The following is a 14796-nucleotide window of genomic DNA, read 5'->3' on the forward strand; positions in this document are numbered from 1 at the left end:
TGCAATCCCATTCATTTGTTTGGATGGTGGATAGCACCTCCTTTGTTTTTGTTTTCACCTCTTCCAGTCATCAAATTCATCGTTCATGAAACAAAAAGAAGTTGCGTGGAGTGAGTACGGGTGAGCAAGGTGCATGGGGAAAGAGGGGCATGCTGGGTTGTGCCCAAAATGGATGCACTGAGATGACTGCATGAGCAGGTGCCTTATGCTGGTGGCACAACCAAACCCCTGTCTGCCACACATCATGTCTTTGTTTGTGCCACACTGTTATGCAATCTTTCAAAACCTCTAAATAGAAAGCTTGATTAACAGTCTGACCTAATGGAAGAACTCCAAAATGCACAAGTCGACATTTTCATCCTTTTGGGAATTTCTGGACATCCAGAATGAGATGTGCCGTCATTCAATGTTGCATCTTTTTTGAGAAAACCACTAGTACACCTGAGTTTTCCCATAACGCTGTCCTTGTAAGAATCTTCAGGATCACAAGAGTTTCTGTGGCATGTTTTCTGAGTAGGAAATAAAATTTTATAGTTGCACGCTGTTATCTTAAATCAGCCATCACAACAAATGAGCTTCAAGTGAAATTTTTTAAGAAAAAATTCAGTGAACAGAGAGAACCTTCCCAGGTAACACCACTGGGTGCACCAACTCAGAGAGAGTTGCCTGATGCTTGCCTAGTGGAGAAAATGTGTACTGCAAAAGCTCTGCTCCAATACAATTCTGTTTTTTGAGGGGGATACCCCTTAGGATCTAGATAGATGATAGATAGATTAGATAGATAGATAGATGATAGATAGATAGATAGATAGATAGATAGATAGACAGACAGACAGACAGACAGATGTAGGTAGGTAGGTAGGTAGGTAGGTAGGTAGGTAGGTAGGTAGGTAGGTAGATAGATGATAGATAGATAGATAGATAGATAGATAGATAGATAGATAGATAGATAGATAGATAGAGGTAGGTAGGTAGGTAGGTAGGTAGGTAGGTAGATAGATGATAGATAGATAGATAGATAGATAGATAGATAGATAGATAGATAGATAGACAGATGATAGATAGATGATGATGATAGATAGATAGATAGATAGATAGATAGATAGATAGATAGATAATGGTGGCTATATATAATCTCTGGCAAATATATATTCTCTGGCAGCTATTTGCTCTATTTCCTGCTGACACTAAAATTTTCCCTCTTTAGTCAGAAGGACACAGAAGCAAGCATCACACTCTCAGACATGCATACTTATTGTCCCGGATGAAATGGTATTAGCTCTTTTTTTCTTTCTTTTTTTCTTCTTCCACTTTTGGTGTGTGAGAAACAGGGAGTTGGAGGAAAGAGGTAATATTTGCTCAGATATTATGTACCCAGAAAGAGGAAATATATACATATTTCTAGTTAAAGGAGGAATTGTGAATTTAGCCTGCCTAGTTCAAGTCCGTGGCATCCTTGGGACACAATAGGATACCTATCAAGACTCCACCCTCATCCCTGCAAAACTGCTCCTAAAAATGGTTATCTTCTCCTTCAGTGTATCCATTGGCCAATGAGATTTTACTTGCAGTAGGAATTCTGTATTAGTTGATGTCAGGCTTACTCTGCAATCCAAATAAATTGTTTCAGGAAGGACAACGCTCTCAGCAAAGCTTGATCCCATCCCCTGCCTATTGTGGTTCTGCTTTACCAAGGTCTCAGCAAGCCTTACAACCCTGTGTCCTTCACTTGACCGAGACTTGCCACTTTCTAAATGTTTGACCTAATGCATTAAAGAGTGTGCCATTTATATTTGCTGCTGTTACAGAAAGGTTTTCTCTTCCTGCCAAATGTTATAGAATTCCTATCCAACGTTACCTAAGTTTTCCACCTTGTTATTCATCCTTAATATACATGAAACACAGCATTTCTAAAGAGGTTAGTTTAACAGGTTTAAAAAAAAACCCTTATGGTTAATGAGCAAACTACTGCAGCCTTTTTGCAAAGAGACTACAGCTACATATCCAAATACACATGTAACTATTCATGCTGTCGGGTCCATCCTATGATGGCCCTATAAGACGGAGGAGAGAACCAGTCAATAAGGTTTATGGAGGCAGACTGTCATGACTTCATACCATGGAGGGGTTTCTGGGTTTGAAACACCAAGTGTTCAGTTAGCAGCCAGAAGTTCAACTCACTGCATCACTGTGCCTGAGAGTCAGAGTCAACTGAATATTAGAGAAAGCCTGAAGGCAGTTATTTGTTTCAATTCAGAAAGACTATAAAAAGAGGTTGTGATATAACAGGTGAACTTATCTACATGTATAATAAAACATTTAAAAGGAAACACAGCCTCCAAATGTCTTCATTCATTTTTAGCATCTATCTAATGTTACTTCCCTCTATCACCAAATCAGAACTTTTTAAAGCTACTGACAAAATGCTATTGTTTCAATATTCTTTCTTGTTCCAATAACCTCACTTCCTGTGCCTCCATTATGTTTCTGTTTGTCAGTCTTCCTTGAACGTACTAGACTTTAGAGCAGCGGTTCTCTACAAAAAATTATTTTCATTGCTGCTTCATAACTGTAATGTTGCTACTCTTATGAATTGGGCGACCCCTGTGAAAGGGTCGTTCCACACCCAAAGGGGTCACGACCCACAGGTTGAGAACTGCTGTTTTAGAGTTTCGCAGGTCCCACTTTATGACAAACTATTTCTTAAAAGTACATTTGTGAATGAGGGTAGCGTGTGATGGGGACCCAATGTCCATCTGTAGACAACTGGACATACCTTGCAGAGGGGTAGTGGGGAGGAGATGAGTCACTCAGGGTGCAGTATAGCAATAATGAAACTCACAACCTTCCTCTAATTTTTAAACGCTTCCTCCCCCCAACTACCATGATCCCAATTCTACCTTGCAAACCTGGTTAGACCAGAGGATGCACAACGGTACAGATGGGAACTGGAAACACAGGGAATGTAGGATAGATGAACCCCTCAGGACCAGCGGTGGCAGTGGCGATACTGGGAGGGAAGGAGGGGTAGAAAGGGAAAATCAATCACAAGGATCTACATATCACCTCCTCTCTGGGGGATGAGCAACAGAAGGGTGGGTGAAGGGACACGCTGGGCAGTGTAAGAGAAGATATAATAATAATTTATAAATTATTAAGGGTTCATGAGGGAGGGAGGAGCAGGGAGGGAGAGGGGAAAAAGGAGGAAAATGAGGAGCCGATTCCAGGAACCCAAGCGGAAAGCGAATTTTGAGAATGATGAGGGCAACAACTGTATGTGTGCTTTACACAATTGATGTATATATGGATTGTGATGAATTGTATGAGCCTCAATAAAATGATTAAAGAAAAAGTACATGTGAACTCTATGTTAGTCAAAGACAAACAAAGGAGGGCAAGCCTCAGCACAATGCTGCGGGTCACTGTGGGTTGTTCAATGGCTCATTAAGTGAGGACTTGTAGTGTTCATGGCTATAGGAGAATTCTACTCACCGCTACGACAGTAAGAGACGGAAGCCAAGATTGGATCTCAGAATCTGATGGAAGACTCATGAATACTCAGAGAAAAGGAAAAGAAAACAAAAAGATTGGGAGAGTGCTGGTTTGATGGGGCTCCCAGAGTCTTCACCAGGGAGGCCTGAGCCGGATGGCTCACATGGGCATCACAGGCAGGAGCTTTTGGTGGACCAGAAAATGAGACACAGCACTGTGTTCTACTGGCAGTACTCAGTTGACAAGCCACATTTGAGTGCAAGGGGCTGATCATGAACCAGCTACTCAGGGGTTGATTCCAACTCATCTCCACCTCATGTGGGTCAGAGTGGAAAGATTCACCATAAGGTTTTTAAAGGCTGCTTTTTTTCTAAAGTAGATTGCCAGTCTTTCTTCTCAGGTGCCTTTAGTAGGACTGATCCGTCCACCTTTCAGGCAGCAAGGAGGGAAGCATTCGTCAGAGGGCACAGGTACTCCAGTGGTCAAGAACATTACCAGAAATTCAGTCTGGCCCTTGAAAGTGGAATAGAACTATCTCTGTGGTTGCCAAGGCTGCATGACTAATAGAAGCCAACTGCCATGCCCTTCTCCCTGCGAATGCCTGACAGGTTCAACTGCCCACCTTTGGGTTGGTAGCTCAATACCACTCACTACTAAGAAAAGTAGACCCAGGAAATCTTTCTGCATGTCCCAGATGATGGGAAGTTAAAAATTAAAAATAAACAAATAATAAAGATGATAATAGGTTCCTTTTCCTTCATGGGAAAGACAAAATGTAGGCAAATAATATAAGGAAAGCACTAATCCAACACAAATCATTGAGGCACCTAGGGAGAGGGGCGATCAGGCCCCTTGAAAAAATCAGGGAAATAATCTTGGTGGGTTAGGTATTGGAGGCATTGGGATGTTAGCGGTAAAATCAGTTCAAACCCACCAGCTGCTCCCTGGGTGAAAGACGAGGCTGTCTATCCCTAAAAGATCTGCACTCTTAGAAACTCTATGTACGACCTCTAGGAGCTGAAATGGGCTTGAGGGCAGTAGGTCTGTTGTTTGTTTTACTTGTTGTTCTTTAATGGTCGATTAAGAATGTGAAGGACAGTCGAAACACTGGATCTGGAGATTTAGATGAAGGTCTTTCACTATTTGCTTAGATGGAATGCTTCCTGAAATCCACTGAAGAAGTAAGAAAAAAGCTAGTGGGTTTTGAAAAGAGAATACCCATTCAAAAGCAGAGTTACAAAGCCAAGTAAACTAGGGGAAGATCACATTGAGCTGGCAATTTTCAGTCCTCAGTGACACATTAGTATGCATACTTTGTTATGCAACATAAAACGTGCTTTAATCTAATATCTCTGTACCAGTTAGAGTGGAGAATTTGAAATACTTACACATATTACACAATGCAGCATGTTTCACTTTTATTAATGTAATAGTCCAAATGGTTTTCGGTATGATTACAAACAATAATATCTATCACCCTACTTCACATTCTGATAGGAATTTATAAAAACTAAAACATATCAAGCACAGTACAACTGCGTATGTACTAAACAAAGAAATAACATTTCAAAAATTGAAAACTTGCATTATTGCGAACTAAAATGTAAGCAAGACGTTTTATGTTGAATCGTGCTTCATTTCTTTTCCATTATAACTTGGGATGTTCGTGTAACCAAAAATTTCAGATGCAGTTAAAGTAATGCTTACGTCAGCAAAATTTTCAGACTAAAAAAAAAGTTTACTTCTGCCCAAGTCAGAAAGTTTACATCTATGAACTCACATTAAATATTAAATGTAGAACATCCCTGTGAGGGAGACAACTCTATGAGGGAAATCGTTTGACAAATCAGGAAACTTAGTTACAGAAACTTTTGAAACGTCTTCAAAGTTACAGTGATGCTAAATGATGAAGCCCAGAATCCATGCTCATCATTTCTGTAATAGATTTATAATATACTGATACATTTACTATTAAAATATGCTATCAATAGTACTGTTCCCTTGAAGCGTCCATAGTATAAAGAGTGCCAGGGTTTTGAATGTCTAACTTATGAATATCTGGTTATAAACCTACCACCACTGTTATGAACCAACCCCTATGAAACCAATTATTTTGAAGATCTTCGGTACATACAATTACCCTTAATAATACACAGGCAAAACTTTTCAATGCACTTCAAAATGTTATTATTATTATTGCATTGTTTATTATGTTAAAGATGTTTTAGTGTATCCAAGTTTCTTGAATGATTTTGGTACATAGAACAATACACTATAAACTGAGACAGATATTGGAACCATACCTTACTGTTTCAACTTAACGACAGTTATAAAATGAACTCATTAATAGTCCAGGGACTGCTGGGACTACACATTTATTAACATATTATTGGGGGGAGGGGAGGGGGAGAAAAAACATTTGATCTCACTCCTTTATGCCAGTTCTTAAAGGGACAAGAAAGAAGGTGTTCCTCCATAGCAGTTACCTCATTCTATGAGGTAGAGGCCCCAAATGAATTGCGAATGCATACAGAGAAAACTTAAAATACAGTCCCAGTAGTCTTGCTAGCAGTGCCAAAGTTATACCATTAAATAATGCTGAGAACGCCCTTCTCGCCTCCAGTTCTCAACACAATTGGGTGCCAAAATGCCTGTAGGGTGGATGTTACACCTCAGCTCTTACCAGACTCACCTTTTTGGGGAATGAGTCACAGAGGATTACTTGTTAAGACAATCCACTGCAATCTAATGCCAGATTTCTATCGAGACTGATAGAACCTTCAACTAGCGAGCTAGACTCTCCTCACAAACAGACAAAAGACCTGTCAGTTACAAGACACTGGTGCATTCATTCAACCAACAAATATTTTCAGGGCCAGGCACAGTGCTATGGGCATTCAGCGCTCACATCAAACCCTCAGGAGGCTGGCTCCAGTTGACTTTTAGAGGTAAGACTGTAATGTTTCCGTCCTTTCCGCTCTATACACAAACTCACCTTTCCCTTACAAATATCTGACCAAACAAAATGTCAAATCGTGTACGCTTATAGACTTTCCGTGAATAGCCCCCACATCAAAGTGTTGCTTTCTTTGAAGCTCAGAACTGTTTAAATGTGTTGGCTTAACAACAACAAAGATCTTTAATGGTAAAGGTATTGCCTTTGAGATGGATGTTCCATAGTGAGGTTAACAGAGAAAATAAATATTTTTTTTCTCTAAGAAGCATCATGGAGTTTCAATAAAGAAAGGTAAGACTAGCAGATATCTTGCTTATAGGGCAAATGAAAATAAATTAAATGAAGACTACTTTTTGAGGGGATTCTAGGGTTGTAAAGGTGATCTGAGACAGGGAAACAGATAAAGAATAAACACCACTGAATGTTCATGTGGATGAATTCAACAGAGGGAGAAGTGAATTGTTCAGGGTGTGGCTGCCATTCCTTAGGAGATCACAGCTAGGGATCAACAGGATATGGTGGTGGTATTGCTCAGCTTCATAACAAGGAGAAGAGTGCTGAGGGTTTAAAAAGAAATGCTCACCAGGAAGAGGATAGGGGCTGTCTTGGATAGCCAATGTGAAGCCACACCATTTTCCATTATCTTTCCCCTTTTTGTGAGTGTTAGAAAAGGGAAGTTCACCTTCTAGAAGATGAATGATTAAAATTTGTGCTGGCTTTTTATTTATCCTTTGTCAACCCCAAACATGCTTTAGGACATGCTACATATCTTATTTGGTTATGTCCCAAGGGAGGAAAATAAGCACCTTGTACTTATCCCCACTCCTATCGGATATACGATTACACAGCTTAGGAAAGCAGGGGTCTTCAAAGCACATTGAGAACCTCTGCTCTGAAAGATTTTGTGTCTCTGAAGAGTTAAGATTCTAAAAGTAATAGGAAAAAAAGATTTCTATTTCCTCATTGACACTTTATGTTTGACAAGGTGGATACATAGGGAAGAAAGGAGATTTATTTATGCATTCAATAAATATTTATCAAAGAAAAGACAATTGGGAGGAAAATATATATTGGATCTATGGCATTTTCTGTTTGTTTTTTTAAAGACAGGTGATTCTGAGGCCTGGTCCATGAGTTCAATAATATATCCTCATCCATGTTACTATACTCATTCCTGTCTTATGTGCTACCCTATTATCTAATGATTCACCTTTACAGCTATAACAAAATCTAAATCTAAATTATTATTATTTAGTACGTCATGACATATATCTGGCAGTAATAAAAGTCAAGGTGGAAAGTTAGAGCAATGCCGGCAATGATGGTGAGGGTTTTGTGTCAACTTTGCCGGGGCATCACACTCATTGTTGTGGAAGTTATGGGAGGATATGATTAGGCAGTTGTGCAATGATGTAGTCATCTTCCTTGGTGAGATCTGATGTGATCACCCTCCATTTTCATAAAATGCTATTTTTTTGCATGATCCTGGTCTTTAGAACCTAACAACAACAACAACAAAAAGAACCTAACAATATTAGAAAGTTAGGATTGGGATAAAAGACCACTAAAGAATTATAGCTGCTAGGAAAAGGAAATATCTTCTCATCTTTAATAGATAAATACTAAAAGAACATTGAGCCTCATTATTTTTTCTCCACACTTGGTCTCCTCACTTCTGATTTTTCAGTCCCACTCATTTAGTCCATCCTGTAAAATTCTTTCAGAATTGTCCCGAGACACACCTTTGCTTAGAACAGTATATATATTGAAACTGCAAACAAAACAAACAGCAATATAAAAAAGAAAATGCCTTAAATTATTATCGATAGCTCACACAACAAAAATGTCATTTAAAAACTCTGACCCTCAAACTACAGCACCAATCTATCTGAGTGCAACCACTGAAGTCGCAGCTCACTCATCTTCATCAAATGTTATGTCAGCCTGTTCTCTTTGGACCAAAAGTACCTGTCTCATTTCCATGTCCATGTATGTCTCTCTTCACATTCTCCTCGTGAAAGAAAAACATTTTATCCAACTCCATATATGTACATCTCACCCAGCTCAAACGTAATTCACTTTATTGAAGAATTTTTTCATATTCCAACAGGTAACCTACAATTCCTCTCTTGCAGGTTCATTCCACTTTATCCCTACAATTTACGTATCTGTGTTGTCAGGGTTTCTGCCCTTCACTTACAGATACCCTTATATCTAATGATTTTACCAGACCAAAGCTTCAGTGAATTGATAGCTGGAAGTCAGTGGCAAAAACAGCAATCCTTGCAGCACAGACGACACCAGTTCTAGCTGACCTTTCACCTTGAACTATATATCACACAACTGATTGTATCACCTTATGTGATTAAATAGATTATATATTGATCCCGAGACCTTTTTAATTTTTCATTTTCTAATTACAGCATTATATCTTGCAAACACAGCACAGCACCACTGAAGTCAGACAGTATGTAACGAAACCTAGCTCTGACATCACGTCTGTGTACTTGAACACACGTTCAAACCTTTTACAAACCTCTAATTTGCATGCCCTTTGTAAAGACTCACAGTAAGCACCTACAACCCGGAAAGTCAACAAATGGAGCCTAGCTTTCTCCTCTTGCTAAAACATCCCACAAGCAACTCTATCTCTTTAAAAACAGAGCATCGTTTAACTTGTTTTATAAGTAGGCAACAAAGACCAAACCCAGGCAGCATTCAATTCTTGCTTGACTCCCTGTAGTCAAAAGTTGAAAGCCTAGTTTCATAAATTTTCGTTAAAACATCCCAAATGAGGAACCATTATCACTGAAGGGACAATTGATATCAACATCTGCATATCTTACTTACTAGTTGTGTGATTTTGAACCAGGGTGTCTACTTCTTTGATTCTTCATTTCTTCACCTATAAAAACAAGCACATTGGGCATTATTTGTGATTATAAATTAAATTATTTCTCATATTTAACAGTTTTTAATTTTTATATCATTATTATATATTTCTTATATTTAACAGTTATAAATTAAACTTTAGGAAAGCCAATAAGTAAATAAATAATAAAAACAGAGGTGTTCTGGGTAGTTTAAATCTATTCCATGGTCAAGAGAGTTTCCATGAAGAACTGAGCCAGCTAGTCAGTTAGGCAAGCCCATCATGGAAGAAAATATAAGAAATAACAAAGCCACACTCGCAGACACTGAACAATGCCTTGAGACTCTGAAGCTACAAGGAGCATACTCGTCAGCATGTTGATATGTTATCTAATTCACTCAAACATTCCGGTGGAATTACACAACTCTTTTCTTACAAAAATGAAAAATGATCCAATAAACAATGAAGGGTGGTAATTTTGTGTGTGTGTGTTTTAGGAAAGAAACTTGTCATAGAGAACACACTGGATATAGGTTGCATGTAGGTCAGATCTACACACATCTCTGAGTTATAAATGTATAAAAATTATGCAAAAGTTAAAAGTGTGCTTTGGTGTTCTATAGTGGTTTTATCACCTCACTTTTGAGAAATTTACTTAGATATTCTAAACAGAAGCTTATCAGTAAAATGAAAATAGCAATATTGATCCTTTTTGCCTTTGCTTGTATTCTGTGACCATTAAAGACCATTTGTTATGAAAAAGCACTAGCAGCTTATATTAAGTGCCTAATAAACATTAGTTCATGTCCCCCTCTCCGTTTATACAATTCCAAATATATAGTTAACATTGCTCAACTTAGCCTGGAAAGTAATGTTGAAAATCAACTTTGTAATGGCCTCTTTCACAGTGGTTTCCAACTTTCTAACCTTTTGCAGCTGTTAAAATAAAGTCAAATCATGATACTGCTGTGGCATAAGTGTATGCTAGAATCAATAAATTGTGGTTGTTGAAATAAATTCCAATTAAAGGGGTAGTGCTTAATTGCTTGACAGTAGGTAGCCTTTCTGGCCCAAATAAGCCGAAGTATCAGTCTGATGTAAAAGCTGATTAGTATGGAATTCACATGCATTTCATTGAGAGGCCATCAGATGACATTGACTCCAGTCCACATGAGGCGTGTGCCCTTGATTTTGTCCTGTGCCATTTGCACTCTATTAACACAAATTCCTCTTGACTTGTTTGTTTTGCTTTTGCAATTGCACAGTCATTATTTTTATTCATGCAAGATGCAGAAGGAATTTAATATATTTATAAGTAATCATTGTTAAGAATCCTAAAAATTTCGTATGGCTGCCAATATTTCCCCCTTCCCTTTTCTGCATACTTAAGATAAAAATACCAGTAATTCAGATATATCAAAGGCATCAGCAGAATAAAGAAGGCAGAGTCTCACTGAATCTTCATGGCAATAGAAAAATACATACAGGCAATTAAATTTTAGGCTATAAACTATATCAGGATGGGCATCTCCTGACAAATTATTTGAATAATCTGTAACCAAGCAAGCAAATGCTTGCCCCTACAGAGAGTGAAGCATTTGCTAAAAGTATCACTTGTTTATTCTTAATTTTAGCACCATCTATTTTATGTAGTTTTTGATATGTAATAAATCCACAAATAGGCCTGCATAATTATCTGGTGAGTATGGGACATTCACAGACTAAAGCAAGGTAATTTAAGCAATACTTTGGACTGTAAATTCCATTAAAGCTTATAATGTGTGTGTATTTTTCCCACATTACATATTCTCTGACTAGCATATTTCCTGCTAGGGATTGAATAAATGCTGGTTAAATGAACAAATGAAAACTGTAATTTCTCAAAGAGGACAATGATCTATGGTATGACTATTTGAACATAAATTATTTTTCCCTTTAAAGGGTCCTATCCTACACACCTGTAAAAAGTTACATTTAAAACCCCAAACCAAAAAATCACCATATGATTTTTAAAATTCCCCTGATATCTCACTATATCTGTTTCTCCATATTTATGAAGATATTTGTTCTAGCATTTTGTAAATCTCCCATCATACCTATCATGGATTATAATGTAATTCCCTATGAAGGAGCCTTGTTTAGTTTCCAGGAATCTCCTAGACAGAGACCTTAATGAAGGTAGAGGCTTATTTTCAGTCTACCCTGTTTTCTAACTTCTAGGATATGTTTTGGGTAAGCACACCAAAAATATTATTTTTGAATAACATCAATGACCATATATAACATGAAAATGTCTATTTACACATTGAAATGTGTTTTATATGTCTTTGATTGCCATTTCATCGCATTTACATATGATAGTTCACGAACATATGAAGCAATTATACCAAAACATCAAATAGTATAATCAATTGTAGTATATAAAAGACCAATAGTGGTTCCTAATTTCAAAACATTGTACAGAGGCCACATGAGTTGGAACCAACTTGATAGCATCTATCAACCACCTTCCATCCATCCAGCATTTTCAAACTCTTTTAATATCTTTTCTAAAAATAACAGTGAAATATAATGATTGAATATTAGAAAACCCACAAATATTCTCAGGTATATATGTACATATATGTCAGGAAACCCCATTCTTCTCATTGCTCGTTATGATCCACACAGTCAAATGCCTCTGCACAGAGATATAAATAAACATCTTCCTGGTATTCTGATTTCAGCCAAGATGCTGACTTCAGTAATGACATCCCTTATCCCAGGTCCTCTTCTGAATCCAGCCTCAGCCTCTGTCAATATACTGCAGAAATCACTGGTGGCAAAGCTTCAGCAACATCTTATTTGCATCTGGTATCAATGATACTGTTCGATAATTTGAACATTCTGTTGGGTCACCTTTCTTTGGAATGAGTACAAATATGAATCGCTTCCAGTCAATTGGCCAAGTAGCCATCTTTCATATGTCTTGGCACAGTCTGTTGAAACATTTAAATGGGCATTTCATCAATTCTTGGAGCCCTGTTTTTGTCTAATGCTTTCAGTGCAGGTTCAACTTCTTCCTTCAGCCCCATGGTATTCTGCTCTTGAAATAGTGAAATACTGCCCTTTGGAAATTTCTGTTAAGATCTTTTACTTTATCACTTCTGCCGTCTGCTTTAGCTACTCTAAGATTAAGAGTAAGTTGGAGAATCACTTCTGTTATCCACCTTGATCTTTTCTTGCTTGCTTCTTTACCGTGACTTTTGCTGCCTTTACGCTTGGTGTCATCTCACAGCTCATCAGGTCTTCTGTCATTAGTGTTTAATGAATCAAATCTGTTCCTGAAATGGTCTCAAAATACAAGTGGTATATACCCAAACCTGTGGTATATACCTGTGGTATATAAATGTTCTCAAAATACAAGTGGTATACACCCAAACCTGTATGTCTCTAGGTGACTTGTTCTAATTTTCTTTAACTTCAACTTGAATTTACATCTGAGCAATTGATGGTTCCATAGTCAGCCACTGGCCTAGTTTTAGCTGTCCACCTTCTCCATCATCTTTCCCCACAGATGTTGTCAATTTGATACCTGTGTATTCCATCTGGAGAAGTTCACCTTTATAGTTGTCTTTTGTGTTGCCGAATATATATATATATATATTATGAACAAATCAGTGGTCATGCAAAATTCCATCATGCTATCTCCAGCTTCATTTGTGTCACTAATAACAACTTTTCCAACAATGGTTCCTTCCTGTTTCAATTTTTGCATTCCAATTGCAAATAATTGTCAATGCAGCTTGATTGCCAGTTTGATCATTTTTAGACTGTAGATGTTCACAGAATTCTTCAACTTCTTCATCACTAGCTTTGATAGTTGATGCATATGTTTGAATAATAGTTGTACTGGTAGGATTTCCTTGTATGTAGCTAGACATTATGCTATCAAAGACACCAGTGTACTTCAAGATACGTCTTGAAATGGCTTTTCTGATGACACAGGTAATACCATTCTTCTTGATTGTGTCATTCTTGACAGAGTAAATGATATGATTTTTTTTTTATCCAAAATGACCAATCCCAGCCTATTTTATCTCAATGATGCTTGGAATATCGATCTTTGTGCATTCCATTTCATTTTTAACAACTTCCAGTTTTCCTGAATTCATACTTAGTAGATTCCAAGTTTCAATATTGATTGATGTTTTCAGCTGTGCCTTCTTATTTGGAGTCATTCCCTATCAGCAAATGAAGGTCGCAGGTGACATTATCCCCACGGGCTTTGCTCCATGTGGGTCCTTATGGCCAACTCTACATGGAGAACCTGTTCACTTTGGATGACCCTGCTAGAATTTCAAATACCAGTGACATAATCTTCAGCACCACACCAACACACCAACACAGCAACTGACAAGTGATAGATGTGCACAAAAATACAAATGTTCAAGTGCAATAACTTCTGTGGTTTCTGCAATATATTAAAAATTTGCTGAAGACAAATGGGTGCATAAGGTGCATAAGCAAATGTGTTGAAGAAAGCTGAGGGTGTCCAGCTATAAAAATATATAGCATCTGAGGTCTTACAGGCTTGAAGATAAACAAGCAGACATATTGCTGAGAAGCAACCAAGCCCACACAGAAGAAGCACACCAGCCTGTGTGATCATGAGGTATCGAAGGGATCAGGTTTCAGGCATCAAAGAAGGAAAAATCATATAATTATGTGCCTGCCCTCCGATACAATTGCTGAGGACAAATGGTGGCATAAGCAAGTGTGGTGAAGAAAGCTGATGTTGCCTGACTATGAAAATATATAGTATCTAGGGTCTTAAAGGCTTGAGGGTAAACAAGTGGCCATCTAGCACAGAAGCATCAAAGCCCACATGGGAGAAGCACACCAGCATGTGCGATTACAAGGTGTCGAAGGTATCAAGCATCAAGGAGCAAAAATCACATCATTGTGAATGAGGAGGAGTGCAGAGTGGGGACCCAAAGCCCATCTGTAGACAACTGGACATCCCCGTACAGAAGGGTCTCAGGGAGGAGACGAGCCAGTCAAGGGGCAGTGTAGCAACGATGAAACATACAACTTTCCTCTAGTTCTTAAATGCTTCCTTCTCCCAACTATCATGATCCCAATTCAACCTTACAAATCCAGGTGGACTAGATAGTATACATTGATACTGATGGGAACTGGAAACACAGGAAATACAAGACAGATGAACCTTTCAGGTCCAGTGGTGAGAAGGGTGATACGAGGAGGGTGGAGGGAAGGTGGGGTAGAAAGGTGGAACTGATTACAAGGATCTACATATAAGCTCCTCTCTGGAGGTTGGTCAACAGAAAATGGGTGAAGGGAGACATTGGACAGTATAATATACAACAAAATAATAATTTATAAATTAGCAAGGGTTCATGAAGGAACAGGGAGGGAGGGGAAAAATGAGGAGCTGATGCCAGGGACTCAAGTGTAAAGCAGATGTTCTAAGAAT

This window comes from Echinops telfairi, unplaced genomic scaffold (genome assembly GCF_000313985.2).
Source record: "Echinops telfairi isolate 266 unplaced genomic scaffold, ASM31398v2 ScPeMD7_25;HRSCAF=90, whole genome shotgun sequence".
Taxonomy (NCBI): domain Eukaryota; kingdom Metazoa; phylum Chordata; class Mammalia; order Afrosoricida; family Tenrecidae; genus Echinops; species Echinops telfairi.